The sequence below is a fragment of the Ptychodera flava genome, chromosome 9, assembly GCF_041260155.1.
Source record: "Ptychodera flava strain L36383 chromosome 9, AS_Pfla_20210202, whole genome shotgun sequence".
NCBI lineage: Eukaryota > Metazoa > Hemichordata > Enteropneusta > Ptychoderidae > Ptychodera > Ptychodera flava.
Window position 1 is genome coordinate 12,351,385 of NC_091936.1, and position 6,532 is coordinate 12,357,916.

At 41.4% G+C, this 6,532-nt stretch overlaps 1 pseudogene; it reads right to left on the reverse strand.

The window, feature by feature from the left end:
• Positions 1-303: 303 nt before the first annotated feature.
• On the reverse strand, positions 304-5,107 carry LOC139140529 (alpha-amylase-like; annotated as a pseudogene).
• Positions 5,108-6,532: the final 1,425 nt, after the last annotated feature.

The window sequence follows — 6,532 nt, forward strand, 5'->3', positions numbered from 1 at the left end:
TTTTCACGGTGAAATCGGACACGGAATGTGACATGGCGTGGTTTTTATACCCATTCTGTTTCCAGACTTAGGTTGTTTCTCGCTTATGTACACTCGTCTATGGGGCGAATAGTCCAAGAGCTGAATAGCCCACGAGGGACTGTGCTCTGTACATATCTCATTGCTGGCGTCATCCGAAGAATGATTATAGATGCGAAGGAAATCATACCAACGGACAGTTTGTCAAGTCTTCAGATTATTGTTTATTAATAGAACGCACATGAACATGTTTATCGCGTTTGCATCGATTGAACAGAGTTTCTTCATTTGAATTTAAACAGTGGCTTCAACGTGAATAGCGACGACCGGGTCGCCATTGCTCGGAATATTGATATTAGCATAACCGTTGCCGGAGACAGTAACGATGTGAGGGGTGCCGTTCCGTTCTACGTCAGTGCACGATCTTGAACTAGAGTTGTAGTCGGCCACAATCAGATTGCAGTAGCTGCCACCGGGCAAACCTGTGTGATTGAGGCATTCATAGTCCAGCTGTCTCCGTTTATCGCAATGAACGCCTGTTAGCCTCGTCGCTGTTCCACGAGAGAAAGCTATCTGGTTACCGCCATTATCCCACCAGTTGTCAACTCCCGTGCCGAAGGCAGCTCTACGGAACCAAACCATAGAAGCGATCTGTCGCCAAGCGTGTTCGCACACCCATTCATCAAAGCAGGCGACATCTTTGGTCGAACCATCTGGATGAGAAGGCGGGCCAGCTTCACTGTCTGTGAAGTAGTAGCTGCTCATCACGCGAGGAATGCCGTAATCGTGTGCCAGCATGAATTCTACTGCCATCTTGTATTCTCTTGCTTGTTTGTGAGTAAGGATTCCACCGCCTCCTCCATGGCCACGCTGGTTGTCATGGTTGTCGATGAAAGCAAGTGCATCGTTACGATTCAGTAAACCCCATGCTTCACCCCAGTTCGCCAACCATCTCAATTGGTTATTACCTGAGAAGCAGTTGCTCAGCTCCAGACCGTAATTGAACTCAGTCACTCGTCCAAGGTGTGTGTAATCAGTAGCTTTGATTGGCTCTCCACCCTGATCGATGACTTCTTGTACGATAAACGGCCTGCTTCCACTTGGGAAGGTAGGTGTTATCAGATTGTTAAATCGGTTGTAGATGGCTTCCAAGTCACCGGGCCACATATGTTTACATGCATCCACGCGGAAACCAGCCACACCGATGTTTATCATGTCGTTGGCGAAGTCAACTACTCTGTCACGTACGTAGTTGTCGGACAACTTCAAATCGACAAGGCCGAGCAGACGACAGTTGCGGACCTCCCATGCGTCGTTGTAATTACAATATCTCGGTCGCAGATATCGTCATTGAAATCCCAGCTTGAATACGGTACAGCTGGAAAATCACGGGCAGAGTTCTGGTATTGTATGCGTTGCCTGCAGTACCATCACCGTTCACTGGAGAACAAAAATACAGGTTTTTCTGTCATCCGTAAAATTGTTACCGTAATTCCTCTTTCACTTTCGTATGTCTCCCACACTTTACTCACGCGATACATAAATTCGTTTAACGTTTCTTATCAGTATGGTCCATTCGCATTTTGCATGGCATTCATCCTTTGCCCCGAACTTCCAAGGATTTTCGGTCAACTTCATGTGAATTACTGTTTTCAAAAGTCACCGTTTCCTGATTTTACTACTTGCGACCATCCAACCCAAGTTATGGGACTGGTCAGTTTCTCGGCCGGGGGGGGGGCGGGTGGATTATTTTTGCTGACGACAAAAAGTGGCTGACCCCCCTATTCCAAATTTTGAAAACAGGGTGACCCCCCCTATTCCAAATTTTGAAAACAGGGTGACCCCCCCGCGACAACTGTAATATGTAATAATATAATACTGTAATATATATATATATATATATATATATATATATATATATATATATATATATATATATATTACATACATTTATTTTAAGTCATTCTGTGTTTTAATGAAATTGCTGGCATGTCAGTTGTAAGATAGGAATTTCAAAGTGTCAATCTTAAAGTTTGAATACAGTACATTTTGAATGAGCTGTGAATGTATTTCACACTTTCTATGCTTAACCAGATGTCCTGAACTGTTGTACAGAAATGGATGTCAATCATTAATATCAAACAGGAAAAAGCAGTAAATCAAAAACTTTGATGGGTGTTAAGACTTGCCAGCCATCCAATTAAATCTCCTGAGGAACCATAGTTAGAGAGGCATTTTAGCCAAATCTGATGTGTGCAGAGTCTGAGATGACCTTTTCTTGTAACATTGATATTTGTGCATGTTGCTTTCTCATACTGAATTCTCATAGAGAGAACAGAAAAGTATCAGGAATTTGTCATGCTTTTCATATGAAATGCAGATTTCATAATAGTACACTTTCACTTAGCAAAAATCAAGATATCTCTGGCATATATCTCTGATTTATTAAAGTATGGCGCCCGAAGGGCGCGGAGAAAATACGAAACATCCTGATATCTCTGATATATGTCTTGTATATTAAAGTAATGCACAGGAAGGGTGTGCTGAAAAATGTCTGATATATTAAAGTAATGCGCTTGAAGAGCACGCTGAAAAATATTGAACATACATATATCTCTGATATATGTATGCCTGAAATGTTAAAGTTGGGCGTGCTGAAAAAAAATTGTCTGATTATTAAAGTCACGCGCCCGAAGGGCGCGCCGAAAAATGCAACTGGATGAAATTTGTGGCTGACACGATGCATTTTAGGCAATGATGAGCCTGTTTCCAAATTCAAAAACACACTGACCCCCCCTATTGGGCATTTCAATAACATGGTGACCCCCCCTATAACCAAAGTCAAAAACAGGGTGACCCCCATGAATCCACCGCCCCCAGGCCGAAGAAACTGACCAGTCCCTAATGATCAACTTTGTATTGCCCATACCCAATGCCTGCAGGCCCTAAATATACATAAATACCAACATAGAGAAAAAGGAATAGATAGAAATACATACGTTACATTGCGTTAGAGAGAGAGAGAGAGAGAGAGAGAGAGAGAGAGAGATGAGAGAGAGAGAGAGAGAGAGCTCACCTCCGTTGCCGGTCATGTGATTAATGACCAAATCTGGGTAAATAAGAACGTCTTTAGCGTTGCATCTGTTGACCATGTCAATGAAAGCATTTCTATCACCACTTCTACTGACCAACTGGTAACTGACGGGTTGGTATCTCTCCCACCATGGTCGGAATGGATTCCATACCGTGCGATGTTCGCTTGGGGGAGACACTGAACACCACCGTACAATCTGGGTCCCAGGAAACTAGCAGGAGCAAGCAGAACATCGTTTCAATGACACTGTAATTTCCAGTCACGTTTATCCGATGCGGGCGGTATTCATAATGCCAAACACTCCGTAAGCGGCGTACTTTCGTAAGGTGAGCAGATACCTATACCCGTGCAACATTTGCATATTTCGGTGTTGGCCCACATTTCATTTGGCCGTCCACAAGGTGAATAGTCGATTGAGTTTTCGCAAACGGTCAAAAGGTAAATGTCTTATCATCATGTCAGTTGTGATCAGGCTAACTAGTACATATATTTTTCACCTTGAATGAAATAACTGGCATTATAAACAACTGTTCACCGTTTGAAGACCGTCACGCAAATATCCTTACAAACGCTAGATTGTTCGACATTGCCATCTAGGATAACTTCAATTTGTTGAGGTCAAGATTTGCTATCATGCCAACTCTGGGTACAAACCGTTTTATCTAACACTATTTGCGAGTATTTTATTGACTGAAAAAAATGTAACACCCATCTAAACGGACTATCTACTACTGTCTAATATCTACAAGTGTCATTACCGCTTTAGAGGTTGACCGTTAAATCTTTTGAAGCTGTTGTCAAATTGGTGCAGAGATAAAAACGTTTCAAAAATACACCCGAAGGTCGGCCAAAACTGCCATACAAAGTCCATATTTAGATACAAAAATCGTCAAATTGCGGAAGTACACGTTGAAAAAGTTGCACGTCGGAATTGGTACTAACCAAGGCCTCTAAAGATGTGTGCCGTAGCTTCTCGGAGCCTATGAAGTGCACCTACATCAGAAAACACCGCTGACAGTAACAATGTGTAGTCGGCATAAGGAGCCCACGCTTATACTTAAATATTCAGTGAAGGTTGTACGCGTCTCCAAACTTACAGTTTCAAACTTTCGCTCAAACTTTCCTCGAGAAAATATTGAACGATTGTCTTTCATTATCAGTCTGGAATGAAAGTCAGGACTTGCCGTGCAAATTGGACAAACAAACTAAGTAGACTTTGTGGATATTTGAAAATGAAAATGGGCGCAATACCTGTTGTTAACTCAATGGGGAAAATGAAATTTACGATTTTCACAACCGAAGATTCCAGTTACTCCACACGACTGACAACGAGTCACCACAAGTGGCACATCTTGTTGAAAATTTGAGAATCCGAAGAAGTATCTTGGAGGTGCATCTACCTAAAAACGGTGTACCCAAGTATTCGAATGGCTACTGACAATGGTCGTTTAACATTCCCGGAAAACATTCCTCATTTATTATGATTTTACGTTCCAGCAATACTGGACGAGATAATTCGGGGCACGCGCGCGCGGCTGAACACCGTGGGCCGCATGTCGTGAGAGAATACAAATTTAGCAGATCTTCAACTACTTTATCTGCTTCAAATTTGGTGGAATTATATACATTTTCTACACAAGGATTTAGAGGCCCTGGGCCATTTCAGTAACCACGTTTGCAATAGCAATTGTACATTGTGTTAAAGTTTGAATAGGTTTTCTGCTAAACCTGTCGCAAGAATCCATGTTTTTTTTATTCCTTTCTTCGAGATGATGTCTCAGAATTTACGGAGGTCGCTTACGTTAAGTTTGTAATGGTTGAGATGAATTACTATAGACTAAATATAGTAATTCATCTCAACCATTACAACCTTAACAATGTCACTCTGTGTTGACCATATAGACAAATAAGTTACACTCACTTTTCACATTCTTTAGCGACATCCGACCACTTCCACTCAAATAAATGGACCATAACCTCACGGTTGTCTCTCATGTTGCTAGTCCATGGCAGTAAGCAGTAGTTGCCCACAGCAACACACAAATCAAACATAGCCTCATCCTTCGGAAAGAGATAAAGGGGAAGAGATGATCATGATGTGAAAATGTTCATACGCTTTGTCACCAGACTTAAAGTAAACCTTTTTGAATGTTGTTTGCAATCAACTGTACTGTGGTAGACATTGAATGTGCCTCGGAGTAGGTCTCCCATCGCAATTTTGTCAACTGCTCACAAAACTTCTGCGTTGACGAGACGAGATCAGTAATTGTATAACGGCCTATTTGAAATATTTCCAAGCGGACCTAAAAATAATATGCTCGCTCGTATAGAAGGCTGTGTCATCGCAGTAAACAGATCATGATCTTCAAAAAATTCAAAGGGAAAAGAAGGACACCCGCCATTATCCGTACCTGCAGTCGCTATACCATACTCGGCCAATCCCAGCTTCGAAAATTTTGGTATAGAGGTGTCGTGCCGATTGAGCAACACGTCTTTTTATACATCAGGTAACAATCGCATTGGACAGAAAAAGTTTGTGAGAAAACTGCATCTGTTTCGCAAGTTTTATATGGACACACCATTAAGTTGCAAATTTGTCCAAGATAAACTTAATGCACATAATTGCATACAATTTACCAATAATGAGGGTCGTAATAATTCTATAACTGATTAGTCTTTGCTGGTCCCGGTAAATGGTATTTTGTGTATATTTGCTTGTGTTCATGTATTGAATTCCGGTCAACTTTAAAGGGACAGTAATTGTAACTTTGATGATTTTTTCCGTATATTGGTTTTTAATGTCAACTACAATTTCTTGTTCTACTCCTAAAAAGTATGGTGAGATAAACATGATTCAGCTTGTCAACTCAGCCTGTACATGTGTAAACTGCATTGTTGTTTTTGTTGGCAAGTGAATTCTGGTCCGGACTAGAATTCAATTGTGTAAACAATAACAGTGGCTTCTATACATATAGCCTCTGTGTTGACAAGTTCTGATAGGTGTTTCAACATGCTTTAGGAGAAGAAGTTGCGATTGACACACACACACAAAATCATGACAAAATTATCGAAAGTTACAGCCACTGGCCCGTTTCACGACTTGAGAAACCGTGGTAGAAGGTTGTTGGAGGATTCCTTATTCTAAATTCTTAAAGAGTTGTATCTGTTCTTTGGAAAGTTCAATGTAATGAAATGAGACCGTGGAGGTCAAAATCTACGTGCATGTTAGCAAATACACAGCTCAGCACCAGTCTGCTGCAAAGTTATATGTTAACTCTCACAAGCATTAAGCTTATCTTTGTACACATGTTAAAACTTGATATGTTCTCACATTTTGCGGGGTGGCATGATTCTCTGCACACATCCGAACATCGTGATCGCATATGTCACGCTGTAGGGCATGGTGCAAACTTCGCTTGG